Genomic DNA, 7,643 nt, shown 5'->3' with positions numbered 1-7,643 from the left:
GCGGATGACCAGGGCCCAGCCCTCCGGAAGTCAGGGCCCACACAGGCCCCCAGCGTCAGGCGCTCTGGTCGCGCCGGGGACGGCAGGCAGGGCGGACGTGCGGCGTGCGCGGGGCGGGGCGATGTGCGCGCACGCGCCAATCGCAAGGCCGCGAGCAGGGTGTACGCGCGGAGAGGCCAAGAAGGCGGCGGGGCGGGCCGGACGTCGGATGCGCCCAATCAGCGCGCCGCAACGCCATGACGTGAGCTCTCCCGGGTGCGGAGCGCCAGTCCGCGGGACCGGCGGGTGAGTGCGCGAGTTCAGGGCGCGGGGCGCGGGTCCGCGCGGGGGCGGGACTTCCGCAGGGCCCCGGAAGTGGGAGCTGTGTGTTCTCACGCGAACGGGAAGGAGCGTTGGGGATCTGGAGTCCCGGGGTTGAGACATTTTCGGGCCCGAAAGGGGAAGAATCCGCCGCAGCCGCCGCCGCCAGCTCGCGCCCGCCCTCTCCCCTACCTCCGGCCCGGCCCGGCCCGGCCGCGCCGCCTCTCCCTGCCGTCTCTCTCCTCGCCGTCCCCGCGTGTGGCGCGGCCGCCGGGCCCCGGGGCTGAGGCGAGGAGCCCGCGGGCGGCCGGTCGGGCGGGGCGGCGGCGCTGACAGGTGAGGCACCCTAGGCCGCGGCGGGCGGTCCCTCTCGGCCCAGCTCGGACCCGCGCCGCGCCGTCTGTCACTGCGCCGCCATCTTCCCGGAGGACGCGGCCGCGGCGGGCAGGGTCGGGCCTGGGCAGGGGCCGGGGCCGGGGCCGGGGCCGGGGCAGGGGCCGGGGCAAGGGAAGGCCGGGGCCGGGTTGAGGAGGACCAGGGCTAGGGTACGGGAAGGGTCAGAGCTGAGGAGGACCGGGGCCAGGGCCAGGGAAAGCCGGGGCTGAGGAGGACCGGGGCCGGGGCAGGGGAAAACGGGCCGAGGAGGGCCGGGGCCGGGTTAGGGGAAGGCCGGGGCTGAGGAGGACCCGCTGAGGCGAGGCGGGAGTCGACGGAGCTCGGTGCCCGGAAGACCGGGCCGGGGTCAGGGTCGGGTGGCCGGGGCTGGGTGAAGGCCGGCGAGGACGGGGGTCGTGCAGGGCCTGGGCGGGGCCGGGGTCGCGGGCCGCGAGCGCCCCCAGGCCGGGCGGGCGCCGGCACCCGCAGTGCGGCGCCAGCCTTGCCGCTCGCCCCTTGGTCCCTCCGGAGCCCGGGTAGGCTGCCGTGCGGGTGCGGGGCGGGACGGGTCATCAGGGCATCGCATTCCTTTAGAACCAGGAAGTTGGGATCCTGTTGCTCGGTGTGTGTTTGGAACGCTCCTGTTTTCCTGTTGATAGACTTGAGCAGAGGTGGATCTGAAGGAGTTAAAAAATAAAGTCAGATGTGAAGATTGCCTGTGTTGGTCTTGGGGCTGGGATACACGGGCGGCAGAGGAGCCATCGGAAAGCTGCTGCACCTGCCTCTCAGGGTGTGCTTGGGAGCGTTAAGAGTCTTTTCGTCTCAGTGCCGTTGTGCATCGAAACTTCATGCGAATGTAATTTTGCTTTTCCCCTTATTTTTACGTAAAACGTTCTTAAAACTTGGCTGAGATGAAACTTGAGAAAGCTAACTGTAGAAAACTACCTCCTATCTGGCTTTCGTTTGAGATTCTCTAAGTGGATGCCCAATAACTTGTCTTAATAGTAAATTGGAAGTTTGAAGTTTTGGATAACTGAGAAAACAGGAAGGTTTTCCTTGACAGGGCACTGGAGTTTGTAAGTATAAACAGTATGCATGAGGCTTTTTTCTAGAGATAAGAGGAACTCCAAGGTGAACATTGAAGGGGACAAAGTTATTTTCCCTTTCGAAAGTTTTTTTCTCTTAGTTTCAGTTGTTTGAATATTTAAATGCACTTGAAATAGGTGCTGAGTTGTAGTTTGTGAAGGCCACGGTGGGGAAGAGTGGTGTCCTCTTTTTTCTTGGTGGTCAGGTGGCGTGTGCAGTGTGCAATTTCCATACTTCCCCAACCTGCCTGGCGCCCCTCATTACAGTCAGGGTAATTTACAGAAGTTGAAATGGTTGTGGCTTTTCAGTTTTTTCTCCTTGTATTTAATATGCTGAAAGGCAGTTTTGTAATCAAACCATATAAGAAATAGCTTAATTGAGGTTTGCTAAGTGAAATGCGTTCCGAAAGGCATCAGATTAACAAGCTTATTATTTAATCATAAATTTAATTTGTGTACTTATCTTTGAAACTTGCATTGGTTAGAAATAAATTTTATCCGATATTTTGAAAAGTTAATGTGAGTTGAGTTGACTTATATGAAACAAAGGCATGGTTTATTCATTAGAAGTTACCCTTGTGTTGCCTACATTTTCTCAACTGTAACGGGGATGATGATAATCTCATTTTTTTAGGACTGTTGTAACACAAACATGGAAATGTTGTCTGTTTTTGCTATTTTTACTATTACTGATTTTTTTCTTCCCCCCCGAGTTGGAGTCTTGCTCTGTCACCCAGGATGGAGTGCAGTGACACGATCTCAACTCACTGCAACCTCCACCTCCTAGGTCTTCAAGTTATTCTCCTGCCTCAGCCTCCCGAGTAGCTGGGATTACAGGCACGTGCCACCACACCTGGCTAATTTTTGTATTTTTAGTAGCGACGGGGTTTCAGCATGTTGCCCAGGCTGGTCTCGAACTCCTGGCCTCAAGTGATCCACCTGCCTCGGCCTCTCAAAGTGTTGGGAGGAGCCACCGCGCCCAGCTTACTGAATTTTTAAAATATTCTACCTTGTAGCTGTCAATTTATTAGCAGAAAGTTTTGTTTTTGTTTTTGTTTTTTTGTTTTTGTTTTTGGCTTGTTTACACATGTATCTGGGCAGAGAAAAGAGCTTCTGAGCACAGAATGCATATTTGGAGAAAGCAGTTCCACTATTTTTGAGTAGGAACCAGACAGAAAAAAAGATAACATGGGTACAGTTCTGTAGAAGAGTAGCTGAAATTAAGTGGCAGCAAATTCAGGGAGAAATGTAATTTGGTTTAATGTTCGGGAAGATTGCCATTTTTAAAAGTGAGATTTAAAGAATTTATTGAATTTAATGTAATTTCCATAAGTAAGCACAAGTTTTGACAAGTATATATTTAAGCTGTTTTTATGAAGCAGTCTTCACATTATCTTAAAATGTAGTTCTAAAATACGTGCAGGCTGGGTGAGGTGGCTCATTCCTGTAATCCCAGCACTTTGGGAGGCCTAGGTGAGTTTAGGAGCCCAGGAGTTCACCAGCCTGGGCAACATAGAGAGACCTCATCTCTACCAAAAAATCAAAAAATTAGCCAGGCATGGTGGCTCACACCTGTAGTCCAGCTGTTGGAGAAGCTGAAGTGGGAGGTTGAGGCTTGAGCCTGGGAGGTTGAGGCTGCAGTGAGCCATGATCCTGCCACTGCACTCCATCCTGGACAACAGTGAGACCTTGTCTCCTCCCACCCCCAAAACATGCAAATTGGGACATCAAATTGTTAATGGTGTTTACAATGAACAGTGCCTTCAGGTAGCTGCAGCTACTCTACATAGATTTGCAAGTTTTTGTAGTGATAGGGTATGGTAGATCTTACCAGCCAAGGAGTGGCTGACAAACTGCTTTCACTGTTATTTCATTGTCATGTTAAAATTCATATTTTCCGTCAAAATAGTGATAGCTAGGATTATAATCTAGGTCTTCCAATTTTAGTAATGTGTTGTCTATGTTAGGGTCTCTCGAGGTTGTAAAAAAGCTATGTAGATGTGTTACCATCAGTCAATTTCATTTGTTTTTATCCTAGTGTTAAAGGTACAAGTTTTTTTTTTTTCCCCTGAGGCGGAGTTTCACTCTTGTCGCCCAAGCTGGAGTGCAATGGTGCGTTCTTGGCTCACTGCAACCTCCGCCTCTCGGGTTCAAGTGATTCTCCTGCCTCAGCCTCCCGAGTAGCTGGGATTACAGGTGCCCTCCACCACACCTGGCTAATTTTTTTTTTTGTATTTTTAGTAGACATGGGGTTTCACCATGTTGGCCAGGCTGGCCTTGAACTCCTGACCTCAGGTGATTCACCCGCCTCGGCCTCCCATAGTGCTGGGATTGCAGGCGTGAGCCACGGCACCCGGCCAAAGATACAAGTTTTAAATATGCTTTTATCATGCATACAGTACTCTTATAGATTGTGTCAGATTTAGGGATATTCTTTTCAGATTGATAAATTGCACAAAAATCTTGGAGTATATTCTTGTAATTTCTTCTACAAAATTCTCAAAACAACCTTTTTTCAATGGGGAGAAGACATGAACACTGAAGTCATGTTTTTGGAAAATACCTTGTTAAAAACAGACACTGCTGTAAGGGTTTGCTTGCTTATGCTCTTTTGTAGAACTTTATTGATGTGAAGAGTTTTCCTTTTTGTCTAAAAGCTTATTTTAGAGTACGAAGTAAATGAGGCACTCAGAGAGTTAACCTCATCAGGTCTGAGTTTAGTTCAGTTTAAACTTTTTGCTCTTATGCTTGTTGATATCTTTGTAACTACTCTACTTCTAGAGTTATTTTGATTAGAAAATGAATTCCTTTTTTAGAACATGGAATTGTAAGGTAGAAAACTGCTAGGTTCTCAAAAGAAGGAAGATAAATTCCAACTTGAAAGTTTTTTCCCCTAACGTTCTAATGCTTTGTTTTTCCTGTGTGTAAATGCCTTCCTTAGGAACAAGGAAAATTGTTAACTCAGCTGTGTTTCCTTCCCTTCTCTTTCTCACTACCCCCTGCCACCCCATACCTTAATAGCTTTTGTCCGTTCAATGCCTTTATAAACTCTGTCTTCTCATAGTTTTTCTGGTGAAGCTGTCATGGCTCCTATTTCAACCATAAAGGATTTGCAGTTCAGTGATGCTACTGGTTTTACATCTTCTTTCCCATCAACCCCATTGCTCTGGTTAGGAGACCTAGACCATGGAGTACATTGTAATATTGAAAGTATTTCATATTTAACGCGAGTTGTGTGTTTTTTTTTTTTTTTTGAGACCGAGTCTCGTTCTGTTGCCCAGGCTGGAGTGCACTGGCATGATCACGGCTCACTGCAACCTCTGCCTCCAGGGTTTAAGCGATTCCCCTGCCTCAGCCTCCTGAGTAGCTGGGACTACATACAGGTGCGTGCCACCACGCCCGGCTAATTTTTGTACTTTAGTACAAATTGGGTTTCACCATGTTGGCCAGGCTGGTCTTGAACTCCTGACCTCAAGTGACCCATCTGCCTTGGCCTCCCAGAGTGCTGGGATTACAGGCGTGAGCCACTGCGCCCGGCCATGTTTAACACAAATTTGAAAGCGTACTACTTAATTTTTTAGGGGGCGTATGATAATCATAGAGATGAGACTTGATCTTTGCTGAAAATGTTCTTTATGAAATCTGCTGTGCATAAATTTGCCCAATAAAATGCTCTTTTATTTACACAAATCATTTTAGTCACACTGTAGCCAGAGTGTGGCATAGCCTGATGGCTGGCCTCTTTTCAGAAACTCATCAGGACTGCCCTAGGCCTCGCCCTGTGTGTGCTTCCACTTCTGTGTCTTCCTTCTTGCCCAGCCCCACCTTTTAGTCAGGACCACGCCTCCGTCTCCTACCTTGGTGTTGCAAACGTTGTAGCCATTGCTGTTGGTAGATTCTTTACCTGAAATTGAATGTCCACCTCCTTTAAAAAAATTTTAAAAATTTTTACTTAGCTCCTTAAACCATCCTTAAAAAGATATTTTAGGAGTCCTCCAGACTGCTTTGCCTTAACTTCTGAGATTATGCTTCTCTGTTTCTGTAGCAACTAAGTACCTTTGTGTTACTTAGCACATAATTAATGTAAGCTCCTTGTGAGTGAGATTCTCTTTTTATGCTTGTCACCTCTGCCCAGCCCAGGGACTGGTACACTGTAGATGTTTAGTGAAATTAATTCAAGTAAAGAGATAAGAATGCTCAAAGACATCTCCCACCTGTGTTCCAGAGAAATTGTTTGCTGATTGTATACTTGCACATTTCTGTAAACAAATAGGAAAATCTTTACTCAAATAGGAAAATAGGAAATCAAAATCAAATAGGAAAATCTTTACTCAGAAAGGATACATTAGAAAGTTTCTTATAGAGTATAAAAGCTATATTTACAGATTTTTAACTGACTTTTCATAGCTACGTATAGTGCATAAAGTATTTTCAGATAGAGTAATTTAACCACATGACCTTTAAATTATACTGTTTCTCAGTCTTTAAAAACGTCCCCTTTTTCGGCCGGGCACTTTGATTCATGCCTGTAATCCCAGCACTCTGGGAGGCCGAGGCGGGTGGATCACCTGAGGTTAGGAGTTCGAGACCAGCCTGGCCAACATGGTGAAACCCCGTCTCTACTAAAAAGACAAAAAGTAGCCAGGCGTGGTGGTGTGTGCTCGTAATCCCAGCTACTTGGGTGGCTGAGGTGGGAGAATTGATTAAACCTGGGAGGCAGAGGTTGCAGTGATCTGAGATCACACCACTGCACTCCAGCCTGGGCGACAGAGTGAGGCTCTGTCTCAAAAAAAATGAAATAAAATAAATAAATGCCCCCTTTTTGATAGCCATAGAATTTCTTACCTTTATTTTGCTTTAAAATAAAAACATCATGTTAACCCAAAATAAAACAATCGCAATATTGAAAATGTATCTTTTAAACTTTAGTGGATGTTTTCCCGTTTTTTATTTTCTGTTAAGTATTGCTAAAGGGCCTGGCATAAAGGAGGGCCACTGAGAGGTAAGAAGAGGGTTCATTTTCTTCCTGTGGCAGGTGTTCTGACGAGTTGAACGCTAGGGATGCAAAGATGAAAGGCAACAGGATTTTTCTGTAAGGCCCGTCATCCAGCAGGAATAGGAAAGTGCATTGTTCTATGTAAAGCCGTAGAGACTGGCCTCTGGAAGTGGTTGGCTCTCAGCTCCATGCTTCTTTGGATAGTCTGCTACAACAGTCACACATATTATGGTGTATCCTGCCCTGCGCTCTCCATGTCTCCCTTTCTTGCTGTATTTTTTTCGTAGTGTTTATGACACTATAACATGCCATATAATTTACTTATTTTATGTATGGCCCGTCTTCTCATGCTTGAATGTAAACTCTTATGAAATCAAGATTTATATTTTGCTCCTCAGTATGAACCTAAGCCTTAGAACAATATCTGGTACGTAGCATGCACTAAATAGTTGATGAGTAGATCCCAGTATGGTGAACAAGAGGGATAGATTGCCATCTCTTGGAGTTTGCTGTCCATTGAGATAGGTGGACAATCACATAATCCAATAGGAAAGTGCAGGGCACTAAGATCTGGCCTGGAGGGGACGGGTCAGGAGGCTTCCCTGAGGTTGTGATGGTGGCACCGAGATTGGAGGGATGGTGGTGGAGTGAGGGGTCAGCAGAGAGAATTACCTGTGTAGTGCCCCAAGTGGGAAGGTGCAGAGTGCTTTGAAGGAACTAGTGTGTGAACAAGGCTGAAGGAAGAGAACGCGGCTGGGAGGTAGGTGGAGAGTTTTATTTTACAGAGCTTGGGAGGTCCCATATAAGTTGATTATTTTGCCCTTTATCCTAACACCAGTGGGAAGCAGTTGGAGGATTTTACGTCATAGAATTGTCTTTTTTAGATG

At 47.5% G+C, this 7,643-nt stretch overlaps 1 protein-coding gene across 1 annotated transcript in view; it reads left to right on the top strand.

The window, feature by feature from the left end:
• Positions 1–345: 345 nt before the first annotated feature.
• The window catches only part of LARP4B (La ribonucleoprotein 4B), a 124,024-nt gene continuing 116,726 nt past the window's right edge, over positions 346–7,643 (top strand). The window contains exon 1 of the mRNA XM_054503608.2: positions 346–636. The gene's annotated coding sequence lies outside the window, so the exon portion shown is untranslated. The remainder of the gene's footprint in view (positions 637–7,643) is intronic.

The sequence above is a fragment of the Pongo pygmaeus genome, chromosome 8 (assembly GCF_028885625.2).
Source record: "Pongo pygmaeus isolate AG05252 chromosome 8, NHGRI_mPonPyg2-v2.0_pri, whole genome shotgun sequence".
NCBI lineage: Eukaryota > Metazoa > Chordata > Mammalia > Primates > Hominidae > Pongo > Pongo pygmaeus.
The sequence above is the reverse complement of the archived record's forward strand: the minus strand, read 5'-3'. Positions and strand labels throughout refer to the sequence as shown.